This window comes from Macaca fascicularis, chromosome 16 (assembly GCF_037993035.2).
Source record: "Macaca fascicularis isolate 582-1 chromosome 16, T2T-MFA8v1.1".
Classification (NCBI taxonomy): domain Eukaryota; kingdom Metazoa; phylum Chordata; class Mammalia; order Primates; family Cercopithecidae; genus Macaca; species Macaca fascicularis.
Genome location: NC_088390.1, coordinates 56,474,054 through 56,499,763, shown reverse-complemented (window position 1 = coordinate 56,499,763; position 25,710 = coordinate 56,474,054). Strand labels below are relative to the sequence as shown.

The following is a 25,710-nucleotide window of genomic DNA, read 5'->3' as shown; positions in this document are numbered from 1 at the left end:
AAAACCATTAATTTAGGCCAAGCTCTGTTCAGTACTTGGTTTTGTGCTATAAAACTCTAGACGGGGAATTATAAACTAGGTCTTACATACTTCTGGTGAGAGGGCCACCACAATTTTTTTTTTTTTTTTTTTTTTTTTTTTTTTTTTTTTTTGAGACAGAGCCTCACTCTGTTGCCCAGGCTGGAGTGCAGTGGCACAGTCTCAGCTCACTGCAACCTCCGCCTCCCAGGCTCAAGTGATTCTCCTGTCTCAGCCTCCTGAGCGGCTGGGATTACAGGCATGCGCTACCATACCCAGCTAATTTTTGTATTTTTAGTAGAGATGGGGTTTCACCCTGTTGGCCAAGCTGATCTCGAACTCCTGACTTTAGGTAATCCACTCAACTTGGTCTCCCAAAGTGCTGGGATTACAGGCGTGAGCCACCACGCCCAGCCCACACATTTTCAAGAAGGCTACAGTGGCTGGAGAGATCTGTGAAATCTGCCTTTCTTCAGCCTGTATTGTGGGTGCCCCTGCAGGATGGCAACACCCATTTCCCCAGCTGAATGCTGGAGTTCGCTGCCTTGATATTCCTCCCCAAGTTTCACCCTCAGGCAAAGGGAGTCTGCAGGTCTCGCTCCCGCCCTGGGGGGCAGTCGTCCTAGGGCTGGTTGTTGTAAGGGTATAAAACCCTCAAGGCAGGGACAACTCCCAGGGGTTACCTCAGCTCCAGAATTCCTTGTGGGGTCGACTGAGGCCTTTGTTGTGAATCCACTGCAGTGAATTATCTGTCTCTGCCCAGTCCTACAGCAGTCACTACCCCCAAAATTTCTACACATAAAACTCCACCTGAGAGTCTGTTTCCCGGGACCTCACCTAAGACAGCTGGTGCCAGGAGTGGCCTAAAGAAGCCGACTGTGGGCTGGGCGCGGTGGCTCACACCTGTAATCCCAGTGTGAGATTTTGGGAGGCCAAGGCAGAAGGATAGCTTGAGCTCAAGAGTTTGAGACCGGCCCAAACAACATAGCGAGACCTCATCTCTATTAAAAAACAAAAACAAAAACAAAAACAAAAAACTGGGCATGGTGGCTCATGCCTGTGATCACAGAACTTTGGGAGGCCAAGGCAGGCAGATCACTTGAGCTCAGGAGTTCAAGATCAGCCTGGCCAACATGGTGAAACCCCGTCTCTACTAAAAACAAAAATTAGCTGAGCATAGTGGCACACACCTATAATCCCAACTACATGGGAGGCTGAGGTATGAGAACCTCTTGACCCAAGTGGCAGAGGTTGCAGTGAGCCAAGATGGTGCCACTGCACACCAGCCTGGGCAACAGAGTGAGACGCAGTCTTAAAAAAAAAAAAAAATTAGCCAGATGTGGTGGCACACACCTGTAGTCTCAGCTACTCAGGAGGCTGACGTAGGAGGAGCTTGGGAGAGCGAGGCTGTAGTGAGCCGTGATCATGCCACTGCACTCTAGCCTGGGTGACAGAGTAAGGTGCTGTCTCAAAAAAAAAAAAAAAAAAAAGAGAGAGAGAGAGAGAGAGAGAACAGGCTCTGAATCACCCACCAGCCAGCTTTACACTAAATACAGTAGAAATTCTAGAACTGTCATAGCAGACAGTAGAAGATAGGATCAAAAAGCTCAGAGAAGTGGGCATGCTAGAGTGGATATATTATGTAAAAACCAAACAATTCACCAAATAGTTTCTAGAGGATGACGGCGGACCAGTGCAAACACAACTGAGTATTAGCCCCAATGGCGGCTGCTGGACCAGGAGTCATACCTTTGCTAAAGCAGATGAACATGTCTCAGGTGCATAGTATGTAGGCATTGATCTGAAGAATGCATTCTTTTTCATCCTTATCAGAAAGAAATAGAAACAATTTGCATTCACTTGGAAAGGACAGCAATATACATTTAAGGTCTTGTCTTAGGGTATATTAACCCTCCCACTCTGTCATAAAAGTCTGAAGGCACCTGGATCATCTGGACATTCTGCAGAATAGTGCATTGGTCTACTCTTCTTTTTCTTCTTTTTCTTTTCTTCTTCTTCTCTTTTTTTTTTTTTTAGGTGGATTTTTCCTCTTCTTGCCCATGCTGGAGTGCAATCGTGTGGTCTTGGCTCAGTGTACCTCTGCCTTCCGGGTTCAAGTGATTCTCCTGCCTCAGACTCCCAAGTAGCTGAGATTACAGGCATGCACCACCATGCTTGGCTAATTTTTTTGTATTTTTAGTAGAGACAGGGTTTCACCATGTCAGTCAGGCTGTTCTCGAACTGCTGACCTCAGGTCATCCACCTGCCTCGGCCTCCCAAAGTGCTGGGATTACAGGCGTGAGCCATGGCGCCCAGCTGCATTGGTCTACTCTTCAGATGACATCATGTTAATTGGACCAGAAAAGTGCCAAGGAGCCTTGGTAAGTGCATGCATTCCAGGGGATGGGAAGAAAAAAACCCTACAAAGATTTAGGGTCTTATTAACATCAGTGAAATCTTTAGTGGTTTGGTAGTCGGAAGCATGACTAGACATCCACTCCAAAGAAAAGGAGAAATTCTTGCCCAACAGATAAGAAAGCACATCTGGTAGGCCTCCTTCGACTCTGGAGAAAACATGTTCTACATTTGGGAATATGTTTACAGGTGACATTAAAGGCTGTCAAATGTGAATGAGATGCAGAGCAACAAAGAGTTGTTCAACAGTTCTGGGTGTAGTGCAAATGGTCCTGCCACTTGGACCCTAAGACCCACAGATCCTATGGCATTGGAGGTATTTGTGGCATCAAAAAAGGCTGACAACGCAATAGGAGAATCACAATGCAGACCTCTAGAGTTCTGGAGGGTAATTCACTAGTCAAAAACAGCTTATGGCATGCTACAAGACCCTGGTAGAAACAGAACACTTAACCAGGGGGCATCAGGGGACCAGAGCCACTCATCATAAGCTGAGTCCTGACAGACCCTGCATCTTCCCATGAGTATCCTCCAGACTGAGCTGTCCAGGTTTCTGCTCATTACATGTCCTGAGTCTCTCTTGATGCCCCTTATGTGTCTATCAAGGTCCCTCCCACTTAACATGTCACTTGGCCAAGGATGCACTCTTCCAGCTCTAGGTGGCCAGAGACCAGGGTAACAGGATGATTCCCCCCACCCCACTACATTTCATGATTCAGACAACAGTTAATGGCTATAGAATTTTCCTAAAGTGTGGTTCATGGACCACTGGAGGGTCCCTAAAGGTATACAAGTGGTCCATAGGAAACCTCTAAGGCAAAAAAGGATGGAATTGCTCTACTCATAAATCTGAAATGCAAAATTGATTAACTAATTAAGATTCTTAGCCGGGCGCGGTGGCTCACGCCTGTAATCCCAGCACTTTGGGAGGCCGAGGCGGGCGGATCACGAGGTCAGGAGATCGAGACCATCCTGGCTAACACGGTGAAACCCCGTCTCTACTAAAAATGCAAAAAATTAGCCGGGCGAGGCGGCGGGCGCCTGTAGTCCCAGCTACTCGGGAGGCTGAGGCAGGAGAATGGCGTGAACCCGGGAGGCGGAGCTTGCAGTGAGCCGATCGCGCCATTGCACTCCAGCCTGGGCGATTAAGCGAGACTCTGTCTCAAAAAAAAAAAAAAAAAAAAAAAAAAAGATTCTTGCAACAATTCCCTCTTGTACATCTATCTATCTATCTATCTATCTATCTATCTATCTATCTCAGATACAAGGTCTCACTCTGTCACTCAGAGAGTGCATGGTGTGATCACAGCTCACTACAGTCTTGAACTGTGTTCAAATTACCCTCCTGCCTCAACCTCCTGAGTAGCTGGGACTACAGGCGCAGGCCACCATGCTCAGCTAATCCTTACATTTTTTTTTTTTTTTTTTTTTTTTTTTTGGAGATGAGCTCTCACTATGTTACCCAGGCTGGTCTTGAACTCTTGGGCTCAAGTAATCCTCCCGCCTCAGCTTCCCAAAGCACTGAGATTCCAGGCGTGAGCCCCTGTGCCCAGCCCCATTTTGTTCTTAATAACTGTCACATTCTCCAACATTGTGCATCCTCCAGTTTGAATTTGGCTGATCTAGCTTGGGCAGATCATCTCCAGAGATATATTTTCATGACACTTAAGGGTTTTTGGTTATTATTTTTGTGATGTGTAATATCCTCAACCCAAATAATAAGCCAATGATTCAAAAGTGGTTAATTAAAGCCTGAGAAGAGTGATGAAAATAGTAACCCAAATACTACAACTGAGAATGGTGTTATAAAAGTAAATGCGTAGTGTCCAGGCATATGGCTGGGCTAAAAAAGAAAAGGAAGAAAGAAGAAAAGTAAACACACAATGAACAAGCATCTAGTTCAAAAATCTGTAAAATCTCTAAGAACTGGGACACGTCTGACAATTTCACACAAGCAGCTGAAAAGTGTAAATAGTGAGTACGATGTTGAAGATCTGAAACTAAACTTTACTGGACTGGTGATCTATTCCATTTTAATCCCCAGTGAGTTGTATGTTATGAAACTTTGTCAAATAGTGGCATAAAGCCATCAAGATTTTCACATCATTTTCAAACACAGCACAGTGACCTTTCTGGTAAACCATCAGAGACTTTTCTTTTTTTTCCAGAACAAGAGCAAAATAAGCTTTCCAGGACAAAATTAATGGATTTTCCCCCAGTAAAGGCAGGAAGAAAAACAAAATGACAGAGGCAGCATTTAAAAGTACACTCCTCTTAGTAAAACACAGCTACAAAGTAATACTGTCTGAGAAGATTGTAACACAGCTGTGTTATTAACGATACACATTTCTCTCACAGAGAATGAAAAACCAACTTTTGGCAAATTTCCTTTATCAAATGACAGTGTTAGATATCACACAGTATCAATTGCAAATATGAGAAAATTGTTTGATTTTAATAAATCCGGCTATCATATCCTCCTCATTTAAAAATGTAAGTTTTTGCCCAGTGATAATTTGTCTAATACCAAAATTTTAAAAAAAGATAATGACATTTTATTCCTCTAAGATGAGGTTTGAACTGTCAGTTATTACATACGTTGTCATCTGAGCAAGCTGTTTAAGATCTTAGAACTGATCTTCAGTGGCCTAGTCAATGACTTAAGGAAATGGTTTCATTTCATCTCTTTTTTCAAACATTCTTGAGGCCCCATGTGAAGTTGGCTAAAAATCAATGATGTGCTGCTGGGTCTGGTGGCTCATGCCTGAAATTCCAGCATTTGGGAGGCCAAAGCGGGTAAATTGTTTGAGTCCAGGAGTTCAAGACCAATCAGGGCAACATGGCAAAACCTTGTCTCTACAAAAAGTTCAAACAAAATTATCCAGACATGGTGGTGCATGCCTGTGGTTCCAGCTACTGGGGTGGGGTGGTGGGGAGCTGAGGTGGGAGGATCACTTGAGCCTGGGAGGCGGAGGCTGCAGTGAGCTGAGATCATGCCACTTCTCTCCAGCCTGGGCAACAGAGTGAGACTCTCAAAAAACAAAACAAAACCAAAAAACCCCCCATTTCTTCTAAGGCCACTCAAGGCCACTTCTGAGATCCTGAGTGACTTGCTCAAATGGCAATATATTCAATATCTGTATTGTCCAGACATCATCAATTACAATGTTTATTGTTGAGGAGCAAGTTAGCAGAATTTTTTTTTTTTTTTGACACCAAGTCTCAATCTGTCTCCCAAGCTGGAGTGCAGTGGCACCATCTCGGCTCACTGCAAGCTCCGCCTCCCGGGTACCAGCGATTCTCCTGTCTCGCCCTCCCGAGTAGCTGGGACTACAGGCGCATGCCACCATGCCCGGGTGATTATTTTTATTTTTAGTAGAGACGGGGTTTCACCATGTTAGCCAGGATAGTCTCGATCTACTGACTTCGTGATCTGCCCACCTCAGCCTCCCAAAGTGCTGGGATAACAGGCATGAGCCACCATGCTGGCATTAGCAGAATTTCTTAAAACCAAACAGCAGTATGACTGCTCCATTTTGATTTTGATTCTTTTTCAGCACTTGGTGATTTTTGTTTCTGAGCAGGAGAAAGGAATCGGTGACATATTATTAAGACTATTTAAAAACCACATCCAAACATTACATCAGAACTTAAAGAATTCTTTCCGGAGTCAAATTCAACCAAAGAAAGGATTATGGCTCTGCTTGCTCCCCCCAACCCCCGCCCCCCGCTCCCTCAGTGAAATACTCAGTCTTCTGGCTTTTGGAAGCTTTGTACCTGTTGACCTAACGTCCGAGAGAGGTGAGAGCAGTCTTCAGGAAGAAACAGGTCTGTGATTTCTGAATCCTTGTTTGGTCTGAATCCAGAACCATCTGTCAGAGCCACCAAACACTTGCTGCCATTTCTAATAACCTATAATTGTGGTTTAGGATTTTTCTAATTTGGTACGAATAAGGAATAAGAAAAGAAACTGACAGGATATGAAAACTCCTTATGGCTCCTACTGTCACACAGGGCGCAGACGTACTAGCAGAAATTTTCAGAAGGTATCATCACCCTCCCTGATATGTAACAATTATCCTTCATGTTACTTTTTACACAGTTGCATTTCAAAAATGATTTTAGAAATGCACTGTTGTTTTTAAACTTATTTAAAGTGGGTGGTTGACGTGTGAGCTCAATGCCCAGTAAGGGCTGCTGATGTTGAATGTGAGAAACACTCCTGTTACTGCCGAGGCTGCATTCCATGGCAGATAAAGAAATCCCACAGGGAATCCAGGGAGGCCCCTAGGATCCTGTGAGCCCTGCTTGTCCAGCGCAGCCCTGCTGTGTCAACTGAGCTGACCCTTGTCACAGCCTTCTGGTGGGTCACTAGCTCTTGCTCACACAAAAGCAATGCTCTGCTCCATGTCCAACAGCTCTGTCCCAGCTGTTCTGCTCAAAGTCCAGTGAAGGAAATGCTAGTAGCCCCATTTTACAGATGAGAACCCAGAAGCTCAGAGAGCTTCTCCCCAAAGCCACCCGGCTTGGAGGGGAGAGGCTAGGAGAGGACCCAGAAACTTTTTATGCCCCTTGCCCCAAAGACCCTTTCCCCCAGACTTAGACGTCTGCAAAACGACCTAAAGGACAGTGTCCAGAAAGCTCTGGTTTACTTAGGACTTAGGTTCAGACGCCTGCTTACATTGTCTCAATCTTTACAGCAATCTTCACAATGAGATACATGGGTCATTAGCTCTGCTTTACAGATGAGGAAGCTGAGGTTCAGAGAGGTTAAGTCACTTGCCCTTGGTCCTATTGCAAATGAGTGGCGACTTCTGCTTCAAACTGAGGTCTGGCAGCCAAGTGTGGGCTTTTAACTCCCCGCTGCAAAATGGCCATCAAATGGGGTTCTCCCTGTAAAATCTCTCCACCCATGGATTCTCCCCAAGCGCCCTCTCCTTCCTCCTGCCTTGCAGTCTCTGCGAACTCCTGCCACAGCCTCCCAGCTCCTCTCCCTGCTCCCTCCCTCCTAGGGCCCAAATCTTTCTCCGAAAGGCAGCAGCCAGAGTGGTCTTGCCACCGGGTGCCTCATCCTTCCTCCCGACTCTGCCTCCTGCGCGGTGGTCCCCTCCCACTGGGGAGGACCCGAGCTCCCCCGTCACCCCCAGGCCCTGCCGATCAGGACGCTCAGGACTAGCTAACGTGCGGGCCAGGCATCGCGGCTGATGCTCTCACTGCCCTCTGGCCTTCTAGCCACCTCCATCTGCCTGCACTCGGCTCCTGGGGCCCGAGGCTCCGGGCATCCTGCCCAGCGCGGACCCTACTCTGCTCTGCCTGGAACAGGCCCTTCTCTGCCTACCATCCCACCCCCGGCTCTCCCCTAGGCGTTTCTGGCTACCCTTCTCTTCAAGGACTCGCCTTGGGTCCCTGGCCGCCCCGCTGCGGGGTCTCTCCCAGGCTCTGCTCTGTCCCTCCCAGCGCCCCGCTCTGCCTGGCTGCCCAATCCCATCCCACCCTCCTGAGGATCCTCTCTTGGAGGACTGGGGTACAACTGTCAGATTCATCCCGGCTCCTAGCACAGTGCCTGGCGCACAGAAGGAGCAGTGCAGTCGCGCTATGAGAGCTTGGCCTGCGGGCTCAGACTTCCAGTTCAAATCCCAGCCGCTCCTTTTCCCAGCGGTGTGACTGTGGACAAGTTACTTCCCTTCTCTGTGCCTCAGTTTCCTCATCTCTAAAATGGGGATCATAGATCTTGTTCATAAGCTTGTGAGAACCTAAAGTAGGTAGAACAGTGCCTGGTAGAAGTAAGCAAGTAGCATGAATTAGATCAATTATCATTCCTCAAGTAAACTTGTTAGTTTACTTTCCTTCTCAGCCCACTTCCCTCTCCTGAGGACCTCATGTGCCTCTGAAAGTCTGCCCCTACCCCTCCCCGCTCGCTCAAGAGAGGTTTCAAAACCCAAGGGGTGGATTCTGTCTTCCACCACATCCCCCATACCAGGGAAGCTGTGCCATCTCCCAGCTCTAGTTCAGACATTCTAAAACTCAGAGAGTTCTGGAAAGAGCTGTGGACTTGGAGAGAAAAGCCCTGTCTCCTGGTCCTGGCTCTGCCCGCCAAATAGCTATGTGACTTTGGACAGGTTGCTTTACCTCTCTGAGCCTTACTTTTTACTCTTGTGAAGTGGGAATAATCCCAGCCCCACCTCCCCCATAGGGTTGTCCTGATGCTCAATTGCACAATCTGGAGACAGGGTATTTTGTCAACCAAGGCAGGGTGAAGAAATGCAGGGTCTGGTAACCACAGGGTTGGAAGGGAAGACCAGGGACAGGCCTGCAGGCGTCTCTGGTCAGGGATGTGCCAAGGGCGTGGCCACTGGGCTCCGGGCTGGGTAGCAAACTGTTATGAGGCCGTGCTGATTGGGAATAAGCCTGGGTCCAGGCTTTGTCCAAAGTCACTCAAAGACTTCTGCTTGGTCACTGTCTCCCTGCCACCTGCTCTCGCCACTTCTCCAAAGCACCTTCAAATGCTTCTCAGGTCCCCAGAACGCCCACTGGATCCTGATACCCAGAGGCCCTGCCAAGTCTGACTGTCAGCCGCAGCTCTCCCCACCCCTTTCCCACTCTCAACTCCAGCTCAGCTGAATTAGGAATTTCCTAATATTAGTCATGATTTTTTCAGTTGCAAGTGCCAACAGCTTAACTCAAAGTTGCTTAAATAGAAAATTAAAGATATTTGGCTTATTTAACCAAAAAGGTCAGTATAGTTGGATGTATGGGCTGAAATAAGATCAAGAAGATTCAGTTTCTCTACCTCTTCTTTTGCTTTTCTCTGAAAGAGCTTTTTTCTTGGACAGCTTGGCTCTGTGTGGTGGTCTCAGGCAGCTGCCTCAGGCTTATTTTCTAAAAGCTAAGCAACCCCAGGAGAAAAACAGAACCTCTTTCACAATAGTTTCAAGGAGGGGAAAAAAATCCCAAGATTTGCCAGGCATGGTGGCTCACGCTTGTAATCCCAGCACTTTGGGAGGCCGAGGTGGGAAGATCACCTTAGGTCAGGAATTCAAAATCAGCCTGGCCAACATGGCGAAACCCCATATCTGCTTAATATACAAAAGTTAGCCGGGGGTGGTGGCAGGCGCCTGTAATCCCAGCTACTCGTGAGGCTGAGGCAGGAGAATTGCTTGAACCAGGGACGTGGAGGTTGCAATGAGGCGAGATTGTGCCACTGCATTTCAGCCTGGGTGACAGAGCATCTGTCTCAAAAAAAAAAAAAAAAAAAAAAAATCCCAAGATTGGCCTGTATTGGATGGACTTAAGTCATGTACCCTTCTCTAAACCAGTGACCATGGCCGGCGGATAAAATATGCTGGTTGACTTGGGCATGTGCCTACACCAGCAATGCATCGACCAAGAGTGGGGGAAGGGCAGTTCCCTAAAATAAAGTCTGGATGCTGTTTCTGGAAGAAGCAGAAACAAATGCTAAGGCAGGTAGAAACACTCAATGTCCAAAACATTCTACCCCTTGGCTGCTAGCATATATACACACACGTGCTTTTCCCATACACGTAATTTTTGTAAACTTTTTTGTTGCCATTTTTTTTCTTTTTATTTGGAAATAATTTCAAGTTTATAGAAAGGTTCCAAGAATAGTGCAAAGCAGTTTTGTTTCCTAAAACATTTGATGGTAATTGCCAACACGATGTTCCATCACCCACGAATACTCTGGTGTGTAAATCCTACAATAATGTTCTCTTAAGTAGCCACAATGCAACCATAAAAATATAAATACTTTGCTACAATTTATTTATGTTGTGCCATTTGTCCCAAATATCCTTTGTCACAAAAAGACCCAATCCGGTATCATACAGTGCATTTGTTTTCAGTCTTTCCTTGCTGTTCATGGCCTTGTAAATTTTGAAGATCGCAGGTCGTGATTTTGTAGAGTGTCTCTTGGTTTGGGTTTGTCTGATGTTTCCTCATGATTAGATTCAAGTTATGAACTTTGGGTAGGAATATCACAGAAGTGATGCCATGTTCTTCTCACTGCATCGTATTGGGTGGTGCATGATTTCGATTTGCCCCGTTACTGATGATGTTAACTTTGAACACTTGATTAAGGTGGCATCTACAAGGTCTAGCCACTGTAAAGTTACTCCTTTTCCCATTGTTTTCTGTGGGGAGGATCTCAGACTATATAAAGTCCCATTCCTTATCCAACCTGTACCCATTAGTTTAATTTAATTTTTTTTTTTTTTTTTTTTTGAGATGCAGTCTTACTCTGTTGCCCAGGCTGGAGTGCAGTGGCATGATCTTGGCTCGCTACAACCTCCACATCTCAGGTTCAAGCAATTCTCCTGACTCAGCCTCCTAAGTAAAGTAGCTGAGATTACAGGCACATGCCACAATGCCCAGCTAATTTTTGTATTTTTAGTAAAGATGAGGTTTCACCATGTTGGCAAGGCTGGTCTCGAACTCCTGACCTCAAGTGATCTGCCCATCTTGGCTTCCCAAAGTGCTGGGATTACAGGCATGAGCCACCACATCCAGCCTGCACCCATTAATTTTAGAATCCATTGAGGGCTCTTGCCTGAAATATTTTTTAAATTATATTTGTTGCTGTCTTAGTTTGGACTGCTACAACAAAGTGCCATAGACTGGGTGGCTTATAAATAATAGACATTTATGTCTCATGGTTCTGGAGTCATGGTGCCAGCACAGTCAGGTTCTGGTGAAGGCCCTTTTCTGGGTTGCAGATGGCTTCTTATTGCATCTTCACATAACAGAAAGAGAGCTTGAGAGCTATCTGGGGTCTCTTTTGTAAGGCACTAATCCCATTAATGAGAGCTCCACCCTCATGACCTAATGTATTAGTTCATTCTCTCACTGTTAATAAAGACACACACAAGACTGTGTAATTTATAAAGAAGAAGAGCTTTAATGGACTCACAGTTTCACATGGCTGGGGAGGCCTCACAGTCTTACATGGTAGCAGGCAAGACAGCATATGCAGGGGAACTTCCCTTTATAAAACCATCAGATCTCATGAGATTTATTCACTATCATGAGAATAGCATTGGGGAAAAACCTGCCCCCATGATTCAGTTACTTCCTACCGGGTCCCTCCCACAACATGAGGGGATTATGGGAACTACACTTCAAGATGAGATTTGGGTGGGGATACAGTCAAACCATATCATTCTTCCCCTTCCCCCTCCCAAATATCATGTCTTCACATTTCAAAACACAATCGTGCCTTTCCAACAGTCCCCCAAAGTCTTAACTCATTTTAGCATTAACCCAAAAGTCCAAGTCCAAAGTCTTATCTGAGACAAGGCAAGTCCCTTCTGCCTATGAGCCTGTAAAATTGAAAGCAAGTTAGTTGCTTCCTAGATACAATAGAGATACAGGCATTGGGTAAATATACCCATTCCAAATGGGAGAAATTGGCCAAAACAAAGGGAATACAGGCCCCATCCAAGTCTGAAATCCAATAGGGCAATCATTAAACCTTAAAGTTGCAAAATTATCTCCTTTGACTTGATGTCTCACATGAGGGTGTGCTGATGCAAGGGGTGGGCTCCCATGGCTTTGGGCCACTCCACCCCTGTAGCTTTGCAGGGTACAGCTGCCCTCCCAGCTGCTTTCATGGGCTGGCATTGAGTGCCTGCAGCTTTTCCAGGTGCATGGTGCAAGCTGTCAGTGGATCTACCATTCTGGGGTCTGGAGGTTGGTGGCCCTCTTCTCACAGCTCCACTAGGCACTGCCCAAGTGGTGACTCTGTGTGTTGTCTCCAACCCCACATTTTCCTTCTGCACTGCCCTAGCAGAGGTTCTCTATGAGGGCTCTGCCCCTGCAGCAAACTTTTGCCTGGACATCCAGGCATTTCCATACATCCTCTGAAATCTAGGCAGAGGTTCCAAAACATCAGTTCTTGACTTCTGTGCACCCGCAGGCACAACACCATGTGGAAGCTGCCAAGGCTTGGGGCTTGCACCCTCTGAAGCCACAGCCTGAGCTATACTTTGGCCCCTTTTAGCCACAGCTGGAGCAGCTGAGACACAGGGCACCAAGTCCCTAGGCTGCACACAGCAGAGCATCCTGGGCCCAAGAAAAGCATTTTTTCCTCCTCAGCCTCCAGACCTGTGATGGGAGGGACTGCTGCAAAAGTCTCTGACATGCCCTGGAAGCATCTTCCCCATTGTCTTGGTGATTAACATTCAGCTCCTTGTTACTTAAGCAAATTTCTGCAGCAGGCTCGAATTTCTTCCCAGAAAATGGGTTTTTATTTTCTATTGCTTAGTCAGGTTGCAAACTTTCCAAACTTGTAAGCTCTGCTTCCTCTTCAATGCTTTGCTGTTTAATAATTTCTTCCAGTAGATTCCCTAAATCATCTCTCTCACATTCAAAGTTCCACAGATCTCTAGGGCAGGGGCAAAATGCTGCCAGTCTCTTTGCTAAAACATAACAAGAGTCACCTTTGCTCCAGTTCCCAACAAGTTCCTTATCTCCCGCCACCTCAGCCTGGATTTTATTGTCCATATCAGCATTTTGGTCAAAGCTATTTCACAATTCCCTAGTTCTGCCCGCCAAAAAGGCTTCAAAGTAGTAACATCCCAATGAGCACCTAACACTTACATTTTGATTTCTAGGTATCATTTTCCACTAAAAGGAGGCAGAACTTTTCTGAGAAATGGTTGGTTTCAAAATGACATCTTATATATTGCCTGGGACATTTTGTGACAGAAAGTAAGGAACTGCTCAAAGAATGATGGTGACTATTTAAGTCATCTTAAGCTCCCATAATAAAACACCACAGATGGAAGGCTAACATAACAGTCATTTATTTTCTCACAGTTTTGAAGGCTAGAAGTCCAAGGTGAAGACGTTGAGAGGGTTGGGTTCTCTGAGGCCTCTCTCCTTGGCTTGCAGATGGTGGTCTTCTTGCTGTGTCTGCACATGACCTGTCTCTGTGCTTACATCCTCCTGGTGTCTCTTTCTCTTCTTATAAGGACACTAGTTCTATTGGACTGAGGTCATATACTTATGGCCTCTTTTAACCTTAATTACCTCTTTAAAGGCTATATCTTCAAATATAGTCAGATTGGGGATTAATCCTTCAACATAGGAATGCTGGAGGGAGGGGACATAATTCACTTCATAGCAGGGATGAATTAAAAAACACACAGAAGCCAGCTTGAAGAGGTCTCACTGGCTGCATCTGAACAACTTGAGCATTAAAATAATAACCTTAATACTGACAGAAAGAGAGAGAAGGAAAATAAAAGAAAAGAGAAGAAAGAAGGAAGGAAGGAGAAGAAGAAAAGGAAAGAAAGAAAGAAGAAAGGAAGGAAGGAAGGGAAGAAAGAAAGAAGAAAGAGAGAGAGGAAGGAAGGAAGGAAAGAAGGAAGGAAAGAAGAAAGGAAGGAAGGAAAGAAGGAAAGACAAAGCTTTTTCAGTAAGTAGAATGACAGAAGGAATGATGGAATTAGATAATTATCATATGGGACCAGGCACAGTGGCTCATGCCTGTAATCCCAGCACTTTGGGAGGCTGAGGTGGGTGTATCACCTGAGGTCAAAAGCTAACAGCCTGGCCAACATGACGAAAACCCGTCTCTACTAAAAACACAAAAATTGGCCAGGCGTGGTGGTGAGCGCCTGTAATCCCAGCTACTTGGAAGACTGAAGCAGGAGAATCACTTGAACCTGGGAGGCAGAGGTTGCAGTGAGCCAAGACTGCACCATTGCACTCCAGCCTGGGCAACAGAGCGAGATTCTGTCTCAAAAAAAAAAAAAAAAGATAATAATCATTTGGCATCTGTCATGGATTGAATATTAGTGCCCCCCTAATATCCATCTGTTAAAATGCCAGCTCCCAAAGTGATCATATTAGGAGGTGGGGCATTTGGGAGGTTATTAGGTGATATGGTTTGTCTGTGTCCTCACCCAAATCTCATCTTGAATTGTAGTTCCCATAATCCCCACATGTCGTGGAAGGGACCCAATGGGAGGTAATTGAATCATGGGGCAGGTTTTTCCTGTGCTGTTCTCATGATAGTGAACATATCTCACAAGATGGTTTTATAAAGGGCAGTTCCCCTGAGTACACCCTCTTGCCTGCCGCCATGTGAGATGTGCCTTCATTCCTCCTTCTCCTTCCACCATGATTATGACACCTTCCCAGCCATGTGGACTCTTGGACTTATACCAGTGGTTGGCAGGGGCTCTTGGGTCTTCAGCCACAGACTGAAGGCTACATTGTTGGCTTCCCTACTTTTGAGATTTTGGGACTTAGACTGGCTTCCTTTATCCTCAGCTCTCAGACAACCTATTGTGGAACTTCACCTTATGATCACGTGAGTCAGTTTGCCTTAATAAACTCCCTTTCATATATACATCTATCCTATTTGTCCTGTCCCTCTAGAGAGCCCTGACTAATACAGGAATACACAATCATACACATATTCACAGCTACATTTCTTTATTTACCTGTATATATTGAAAACTATGGATTCCTACAGATGACTCCAAATCCAGTCCAATACCACAGGGTTCATTCTAGTTTTCTCCATTTCCCTATTTGTAACATCTTTCTCCAACAATGAGAAACCTGGCTTCTATTATCCTTAATATATACACTTATTTGATGAATCCCCCTCTTTGTAACCACTCTCTACCACTGTCCATCTCTGCTGCCACTTCCTTTTCAGGTGGATGCCCTCCTTACTCTTCTTAGGCTCTGGTACCCCCAACGTGCCCACCCCAACCCCTACATGTAGAATCCTTTTTTTTTTTTTTTAAATGAGACTGAGTCTCACTCTGTCACCCAGGCTGGAGTGCGTGGTGCAATTTCGGCTCACTGCAACCTCTGCCTCCCAGGTCCAAGTGATTCTTGTGCCTCAGCCTCCTGAGTAGCTGGAATTACAGGCACATGCCACCATGCCCAGCTAATTTTTGTATTTTTGATAGAGACAAGGTTTTGCCATGATAGCCAGGCTGGTTTTGAACTCCTGGCATCAAGAAATTCACCTGCCTTGGCTTCCCAAAGTGCTGGGATTACTGGTGTGAGCCACTGTGCCTGGCCTAGAATCCTTCTTAACTCTCCTTTGGCTCTGATTTCCCATGCCAGGCCATCCCCACGTAGGGACGCTCTCCTCAATTACAAGGGTCTGATAAACTGCATGGGACCGTTCCAATGCGTGGATGCCTTCATCGCAGTCAAGTTGACTGATCATACCAGCTATCCCCTCCCCCTCCCTCCCACTCTCTTCACCATGGGTGCCGACCTGGCTCTGGCCTACCTAATGACTTCAGGGCTGAACTGTTCCAGTAAGGAAAGATAGGAAAGAGTATGCAAAGGAAGGAAAGGGAAGGGAGGGGAAGAAGGAAGGAGAAAAAGAGAGGAAGAACAATTTTTATGTGGATATATATTATACTTACTATAAAGTATACAAATCTTAAGTGTATATTAAGTTCATACCTCAACAAACCTTTACAAAGTGAACAATCCATGTGACAGCCAACCGGATGAAGATATGGAACATTACCCACACCTCAGATGTCTCCCTCATACCCCATCCAGTTCCTGCCCTCTCCCAGATAACCAGCTTCTATCACTATGGAATACGTTGGCTTATTTTTAACTTGACATAAATGGAAACATATAGTATATTCTTGTGGCTTTGCGGTATTTGTGAGATCCATCCATGCCATTGCATGTGGCAGTGCCTTGCCCTTTGCCTTTGCCACATCCTATTCCACAGAATGAATATACCACAACTTCTATATGCCCACTCTATTACTGATGGTCCATTTGTTTGTTCGAGTTTTTGTTTTGTTTGTTTTTTGATAGACAGGGTCTTGCTCTGTGGCCAAGACTGGAGTGCAGTGGTGCAATCATATCTCACTGCAGCCTCAACCTTCCAGCCTCAAATGATCCTCCCACCTCAGCCTCCTGGGTAGAAGAGACCACAGGTGCATGCCACCACATCTGGCTAATTTTTTTTTTTTTTTTTGGTAAAAACAGGAGTCTCACTGTGTTGCCCAGGCTGGTCTCAAACTCCTGGCTCAAGTGACCTTCCCACCTCAACCTTTCAAGGTGTTGGGATTATAGGCATAAGCCACCGTGACTGGCCCTCTTCAAGTTTTTTTTTTACCATTAGAAGTAACATGGTTACAAACACACTTGCACATGCTCCTTTAATGCATATATAGGTGCACTTCTATTTGGCATATACTTGAAAGTGAAATTGCTGGGTTGCAGAGAATGCATATTCAGCTTTAGTAGTTATTGCCACAGTTTTTTCTAAAGTGGTTGCACAAATTTACACTCCTCCCATCCATATGAGAGTCCCAGTGGCCCCATCCTTATTAATAGCATTGTCTGTCTTTTAATTTTTAGCCATTCTAGTGAATATGTAGTAGTATTTCATTGTGGTATTATATTTGCATTTTCTGATAAATATGTTGAATACCTTTTCATATGTTTATTAGCCAATTAGATATCTTATTTTGTGAAAAGCATATTGAGTCTTTTGCCCATTTTCTTAAAAAATTGGATTGTCAAAGTTTTTTATTTTATAATATATTTTAAATATATTCTGGACACAAGTCCTTTGCTAAATACATACATTGAAAATATCTACAGGGCGCGGTGACTCATGTCTGTAATCCCAGTGCTTTGGGAGGCCAAGGCGGGCATATTGCTTGAGTCCAGGAGTTCAAGACCAGTCTGGGCAACACAGCGAAACCCTGTCTCTACTAAAAATAAAACAATTATTTAGGTATGGTGGTGTGTGCCTGTGGTTCCAGCTACTCAGGAGGAGACTGAGGTGGGAGAATCACCTGAGTCCAGAAAGTTGAGGCTGCAGTGAGCTGTGTACTCCAGCCTGGGCAACAGAGCGAGACCTTGTCTCAAAAAGAAAGAAGGGAGGAAGGAAGGAAGGAAGGAAGAAAGGAAGCAAAGAAGGAAGGAAGGAAGGAAGGAAGGAAGGAAGGAAGGAAGGGAGAGGAAGGAGGGAGGGGAGAGAGAGAGAAAGAAGAAAGAAAAAGATATAGAAGAAAGAAAGAAAAAGAAAGAAAAGGAAGGAAGGAAAGAAAGAAGGAAGGAAAAAAGGAAGGGAGGGAGGAAGGAAGGAGAGAAAGAAAGAAACTGAAGGAAAGAAAGAAAAAAGGAACAGAAGGAAGGATAAAAGGAAGGGAGGGAGGAAGGAAGGGAAGGAGGAAAGAAGGAAGGACAGAAAGATAAAAAGAAAGAAAAAGAAAGAAAGAAAGAAAAGAAGAAAGAGAAAGAAAGAAAGAAAGAAAAAGAAAGAAAAGAAGGAAGCAAGAAAAGAAGGAAGAAGAAATGAAGGAAGGAAGGAAGGAAGGAAACATCTTTCACTCTGTGGCTTGCCTTTTCACTCAGTGATGTCTTTTGATGAACAGATGTCCTAATTTTACAGAAATCCAATTTATTAGTGTTTTCCTTGTGGTTAGTTGTGTGTGTACGTGGGTCTTGTTTAAGAATTATGTGTCTAATACCAACATCATGAACATATTCCCCTTTGTTAGTCTCTGTATTCTTTTGCAATTCACAATTACTTTTTAAAAATGTACTTCTAATTTTTACCAAAGGTGTATGTGTGCATAATTTAATTTAGACGCCAGGAATCTATGGGGCAGGTTAAAAAAGGGCAGCTGTCCCGTTCTTCATACTGTCTCCTTCTCCCCAGTGCCAGTGATCTTCAATGCAATCAGCTATTTTTTATATAGATATTCTCTAAATAACTTGCTTTCATTATGACTTCTTGATATTTCAGTTTAGGAAATCATCTTTTGACTTCCCAGTATGGAAGATGAGGATTTAGTTCTCTCTCAATCTCTCTCTCTCTCTCTCTCTGTGTCTCTCTCTCTCTCTCTCTCTTTTTTAAGACAGAATCTTGCTCTGTCACCCAGGCTGGAATGCAGTGGCGCAATCCAGGCTCACTGCAACCTCTGCCTCCCAGGTTCAAGTGATTCTCATGTCTCAGCCTCCCAAGTAGCTGGGATTACAGGCAAATGCCACCATGCCCAGCTAATTTTTGTATTTTTAGTAGAGACGGGGTTTTGCCATGTTGGCCAGGCTGGGCTCGAACTCCCAGCCTCAGGTGATCTGCCTGCCTCAGCCTCCCAAAGTGCTGAGATTACAGGTGTGAGCCACTGTGCCTGGCCAATTTAGTTCTCTTTGACTCCTCACCTTTACCACATTCAGTCACACTTCCAGTCATACCAGCCTCCCAATGTGGTTGCATGATAATTTTGTTTAGCCAATATTCAATGTGGACCTTACTATAACTACATAATAGTCATTCTTATCTGAGCTGTGTCATGTGCTATGATCACTTTTGCTCTTTGTTCTTCTGGAGTTCATGCTTATCTTGTGTTGTTGCTGATGTTCATTTAGTCTTCCATGTAATTACCACCATGTCAATCCCAGTGGTCCAAATCCCCTGTTAGGATATTCAGACACATCAAGAATTCTGTTCGTTTCCTTTTCTTGAAATAATCTCTTCTGAAGGCTTTCCATCCATCCTAATCCCAATTGGTTGCTCTCCAGCCCAGGTGAACAGCCCTCAAGCTGTAATCTCCTGCACCATCCTTCCAAGATTGGATTCCCCCATTTCCTGAAGCCCACGTCTTCCTCTTTTGTGTTTTATTCTCTTGTTTTTTTAGGAGCTCATCTTCCAATAGATTTGTGAGAAGGTGTACATCTGAAAATGTCTTTAAGCTACCCTTACATTTGAATGATAAATTTACTGGGTATAAAAATTTAGGTGACAAATGCTTTTTTTTTCAGAATTTAGAAGTCTGTTTCCATTGTTCTTCACATTTTGATTAATAATCTACCTAGAACGAACTTTTCTATATGGTCTAAGGTAGTAGTCAAAGTTCACTTTTTCCCACATAAATATTAAATGTATGCAGTATCATTTGTTGAAAAGGTCATTCTTTCCTTATGTCATTTCACTGGACCGTATAGATGTGGGTCTGTTTCTGAACTCTTTGTTGTGTCGCATTGGTCTATTTGTCTGTAAGTTTGCCGATACCAACTGTTTTCACTACTAGAGTTTTGTAATAAGTCTCACTAACAGGTAGTTTAAGTCCTTCATTTTTGTACTTATTTATGATGATTAGTTTTGGCCTTTTGCATTTCCCTATACATTTTAGAATCAGCTTGTCGATTTCCACCAAAATGTAATCCCAGCACTTTGGGAGGCTGACGCAGGTGGATCACTTCAGGTCAGGAGTTGGAGACCAGGCTGGCCAACATGGTGAAACCCTGTCTCTACTAAAAATACAAAAACTAGCTGGGCATGGTGGTGGATGCTGGTAATCCAAGCTACACGGAAGGCTGAGGTGGGAGAATCACTTGAACCTGGCAGGTGGAGGTTGCAGTGAGCCAAGATTCTGCACTGCACTCCAGCCTGGGTGACAGAGGGAGACTCCATCTCAATAAATAAATAAACAAACAAATAAATAAATAAACAAACACAGAAAAGAAAAGAAAAGAAAAGAAAAAGAAAAGAACCTTCAAGGATTAAAAACTTTTTTACAAAATAGATTTATTGAGATGTAATTCACATACCACATAATTCACCCATGTAAATAAGTGTATAATTCAATAGATTTTTGATATATTTACAGAGTTGTACAGCTGTCACCACAATCAATTTTACAATATTTTCATCACCCTCTAAGAAAACCTCCATATCCATCAATAGTCACTCCGTTTTCTCTCCCACTCTACCCCCAAGCCTAGACAATCACTAATTCTATTTTTCTGTCTTTATAGATAAGCTTGTTCTGGATATTTCATATAAATGGAATCATAAACATGTGGTCTTTTTAAAATTTTTTTTTGGAGATGGAGTCTCACCTCGTTGCCCAGGCTGGAGTGCAGTGGTGTGATCTTGGCTCACTGCAAGCTCCGCCTACCAGGTTCACATCATTCTCCTGCCTCAGCCTCCTGAGTAGCTGGGACTACAGGCACCCGCCACCATGCCCTGCTAATGTTTTGTATTTTTAGTAGAGACGGAGTGTCACCGTGTTAGCCAGGGTGGTTTCGATCTCCTGACCTCATAATCTGCCCGCCTAGGCCTCCCAAAGTGCTGGGATTACAGGCGTGAGCCACTGCGCCCGGCCAAACATGTGGTCTTTTGTGAGTAGCTTCTTTCATGTGGCATAATGTTTGCAAAGTTGATCTATGTTGTAGCTCCTGTCAGTACTTCAATCTTGCTCACGATTGAGTAATATTTCATTCCATGGATATACCACATTTCTTTATCTATTCATCTGTTTTTTCCACATTTGGGCTATTATGCATAATGCTACTTTGAACATTCATGCACAAATTTTTGTATGAACATGTTTTCCTCGAATATATACCTAGGATTAGAATTGTTGGGCCACAAGTAACCTTATGTTTATCCTTTGTAGAAAATGTACAACTGTTTTCCAAAGAAGTTATACCATTTCACATTCCTACCAGCAGGAAATGAGGTTATATTAGGTTGTATTGAATCTGTAGGTCAATTGAGGTGAGAATTGGCCACGTTATAATATGACACTAGCAATCTATGAACACAGTGTATCTCTCTGTATTTTTTAAAAGGTCTTTGTCCTCTTTCATTAATATTCTATAGTTTTCTTATAAAATCATGAGCATAGGCCAGGTGTGGTGGGTCGTGCTTGTAATCCCGGCACTTTGGAAGGCCGAGGCTGGGAAGATTGCTTGAACCCAGGAATCTGAGATCAGCTGGGCAACATAGTGAGACCTCATCTCTAGTTAAAAAAAAAAAAAAAAATATGAGAATATTTTGTCAGATTTATTCCTAGGTGTTTGGGATTTGATTTTTTTTCATTGACTTTTTTTTCATTCTCTAATTGCTATTGCCCACTTATGGAAATTTTTCAATGTCAACCTTGTTTCCAGGAACCTTGCTAAATTTATTAACTTATAGCATATCTGTAGTTTTAGGGTTTTGTTTGTTTGTTTTTTGAGACAAAGTCTTGCTTTGTTGTCCAGGCTGGAGTTCAGTGGTGCAATCACGGCTCACTGCAGCCTCAACCTCCTGGGCCCAAGTGATCCTCCCACCTCAGTCTCCCAAGTAGCTAGGATCACAGGCATGCAACCACCACCCTTGGCGAATTTTTTAATTTTTTGTAGTCTCCCTATATTGCACAGGCTGGTCTAAAATTCCTGGCTACAAGTGATTATCCTGCCTTGGCCTCTCAAAGCACCGAGATTTCAGGCGTGAGTCACTGGACCCGGCACTTAGTTTTTAAAAATGTTCTACCTACACAATCATGTTATCAATGAAGAGCCACAGTTTTATTTTTTTCTTTTCAAACTTTACCCTTTTTACTTCTTTTTCTTGCCTTATTGCACTGGCTAGGACTCCCATACAATATGGAACAGAAATGGTGGTGGTGGACATCCTCAATTTGTTCCAGTCTCAAAGGGATCATTTTTAATACTTTATGCCATAAAATGTAAAGTTTGCTGTGTTTTTAAAATTTACTATCAGATTAAGAAAATTTCCTTTTATTCTTACCTTGCTAAGAATTCTTATCATGAATAAATGTTGAATTGTTATGAATTGCTTTTTAAACATCTACTGAAATATGATTTTGCTCCTTTATACTTTTAATGCAGTGACTTATATAACTGATTTTCAAATGTGAAGTCAACCTTACATTTCTGGAATGAATTAAAATTTGTCATGATGCATTATCATTTTTTATTTAGTACTGAATTTGATTTGCTATTATTTTTGTTTAGGATTTTGTGTCTACGTTTTGACAGAAATTGTTCCGCAATTATCATTTTGTGTAATGTCCTAGTTCAGTTTTAATATCAAGGTTATGCTGCCCTCATCCAAAAAGTTAGGAAGTGTTCTTTCTATTCTCTGAAGGAGTTTGTGTTAAACTGGTGTTATTTCTTTATTTAATGTTCGGAAGAATTAAGCAGCTAAACCATCTGGAAGTGTTTTTTGTAGGAAAATGTTTAATTGCTGATACAATTTTTCTAATAGATAGAGGATTATACATAGTGTTCCATAAGATTTGTTGTGTTTTTCAAAAATGTTGACCACTTTATCCAAAATTTCTAATTTATTAGCACAGAGTCATTATAGTGTCATAATATCTCAATTGCCTGTAGGATGTACACTGGATAGATTCACAGCAAAACTGAGCAGAAGGGTTCTTCTGCCCCTCCTGGTGCTGCTTGTGTGCTCATTTGGTGAGGATCTGGTACCTCTTTTGTGAAGCAGCAGCTGAGGACACTCCGGCGCTCGCCATGGCCGATGAAAAGCCCGAGGAAGGAGTCAAGACTGAGAACAAATGATTATATTAATTTGAAGGTGGTGGGGCAGGATGGTTCTGTGGTGAAGTTTAAGATTAAGACGCATATACCACTCAGTAAACTAATAAAAGCCTATTGTGAACGACAGGGTTTGTCAATGAGGCAGATCAGATTCTGATCTGACGGGCAACCAATCAATGAAACAGACACACCTGCACAGTTGGAACTGGAGGCTGAAGATACAGTTGATGTGTTCCAGCAGCAGACGGGAGGTATCTACTGAGAAGGGAAACTGCTTTTTTTTTTTTTTTTTTTTTGATGGAGTTTTGCTCTTATTGCTCAGGCTAGAGTGCAGTGGCGCAATCTCGGCTTACTGCAACCTCCACCTTCCAGTTTCAAGCAATTCTCCTGCCTCAGCCTCCCAAGTCGCTGGGATTACAGGCGTGTGCCACCACGCCCAGCTAATTTTTTTGTATTTTTAGTAGAGACGGGGTTTCATCATGTTGTCCAGGCTGGTCTCGAACTACTGACCTCGTGATCCACCCACCTCGGCCTCCCAAAGTGCTGGGATTACAGGCGTGAGCCACCGCACCTGGCCCGAATCTGCTTCTTTACTCCAGCACTCAGTTCTTTAAAGACCAAGATTACAAGATTACATTCTGAATTAGAAAATTGCAATTTGGTTCCACCGAATCCTGACTATTACAATACAGTTTTCTCTATTCTTTGATTTCCCCCTTCCCCATTCCTTTATGTACATAAAGTAACTGATATATGTGCACAAGCGTGCTGCATTTTAAAAAACTGAACAGCCAATGGTATGTTTTGATTGGCATCAAGTGGAGACGGGATGGGGAAAAATACGGATTCTGTGAAAATATCCCCTTTCTCCATTAGTTGCATGTTCATTCAACTTCTACCTTTATATTCCAGTAAGTTATTTTGCTCTCACTGTTTTAACAACAACAACAACAAACAAAAAAAAACACACACACACATAAAAATCCTTGCATACCTTGTTCAGTTGGAGAATTTTAATGTTTTTCATTTGTCATTATAAAGCCAAGGACAATTTTATAACTTTTTTGTACATAGCTGTTACATGTAGGGCAATCTATCTTTAAGTAGGGAGAAATTACTCTAAAAAAAAAAAAAAAAAAGGAATCCTCGATAGTTTTCCCTTCAAGTGTCTTGTTGTTTAAATAAACTTATTGTTTTTTTTAAAAAAAAACTAAGCAGAAGGCATAGAGATTTCCATAAACCCCTTGTCCCCACATAGTCTCTGCTACTATCAAAATAGTACATTTGGGCCGGGAGCAGTGGCTCACACCTGTAATCCCAGAACTTTGGGAGGCTGAGGTGTGTGGATCACCTGAGGTCGGGAGTTCAAGACCAGCCTGGCCAATGTGGTGAAACCCCATCTCTACTAATAATACAAAAATTAGCTGGGCGTAGTGGTGCATGCCCATAATCCCAGCTACTTGGGAGGCTGAGGCAGGAGAATCACTTGAACCCAGGAGACGGAGGTGGCAGCAAGCTGAGATGGTGCCGTTGCACTCCTGGGCAACAAGAGCGAAACTCTGTCTTTGAAAAAAAAAAAAAAAGGTACATTTGTTGCAACAGATGAACTTACATTGATACATTATTATCACCCAAAGACCATAGTTTACATTAGGGTTCACTCTTGGTGTTGAGTATTCTGAGTTTGGACAAATGTATATGATATAATCCACCATTGTAGCATCATACAGAATAGTGTCACTGCCCTAAAAATCCTCTGTGCTCTGCCTGTTCATCCTTCTCTCTCTCCACCCCTGGCAACCACTGATCTTTTACTATCCTCAAAGTTTTGCCTTTGCCAGAATGCCATGTAGTTGGAATCATACAGTAGGTAGCTTTTCCAGATTGGCTTCTTTCATCTAGAAATATGCATTTAAGTTTCCTTCATGTCTTTTCACGGCCTGATAGCTCATCTCTCTTTAGCACTGAATAACATTCCATTGTATGAATGCACTGCAATTTATTTATCCATTCACCTACAGAAAAACATCCTAATTGCTTCCACGTTTTGGCAATCACAAATAAAGCTGCTATAAACATTCATGTGCAGGTTTTTTCTGTGTAGACATAAGTTTTAAACTCATTTGGATAAATACCAAGGGACAAAATTGCTAGATTGCATGATAAGAATGCCTTTAGTTTTGTAAGAAACCGCCAAACTGTCTTTCAAAGTCGCTGTACCATTTTGCATTCCCATCAGCAACAAATGAAAGTTCCTGTTCCACATCCTTGCCAACATTTGGTCTTGTGAGTGTTTTGGATTTGGGCCATCCTAATATGTATGTAGTGGTATCTCATTGTTGTTTTAATTTGTAATTCCCTAATGACATATGATGTTAAGCATCTTTTCTTATATATAATTGCCATCTGTATGTCTTCTTGGTGAAGTGTGTGTTTAGATCTTTTGCCCATTTTTTAATTGGATTGTTTGTTTTCTTATGGTTGTGTGTTAAGAGTTCTTTGTGTATTTTGGATAAGTCGTTTATCAAATGTGTCTTTTGCAAATATTTTCTCCCCGTCTGTCGATTGTCTTCTCATTCTCTTAACAGTGTCTTTTGCAGAGCAGAAGTTTTTCATTTTAATTAAGTCCCTCTTATCAATCTTTTCGTCCATGAATCAAGGCTTCGGTGTTTTATCTAAAAAGTAATCCCAAGGTCATCTAGGCTTTCTCCCGTGTTATCTTCTGTGAATTGAAGATATATAGTTTTGCATTTTATTTTTTCTTCACTTTTGAAGGATAATTTCACAGGTCCCAGAATTCCAGGTAGGTGGCTTTTCCTCTCACAACACTTTTTAAATACAATCATGCATCACTTAGCAACAGGGATAATTTGAAGAAATGCATCATTGGGTGATTTCATCGTTGTGCAAACATCATAGAGGGAACTTACACAGAGCTAAATAACAGAGCCTACT

General features: G+C 43.3%; 1 pseudogene; it reads left to right on the top strand.

The window, feature by feature from the left end:
• The first annotated feature begins 22,728 nt into the window (after positions 1-22,728).
• LOC102129892 (small ubiquitin-related modifier 2-like) lies at positions 22,729-23,017 on the top strand (annotated as a pseudogene).
• Positions 23,018-25,710: the final 2,693 nt, after the last annotated feature.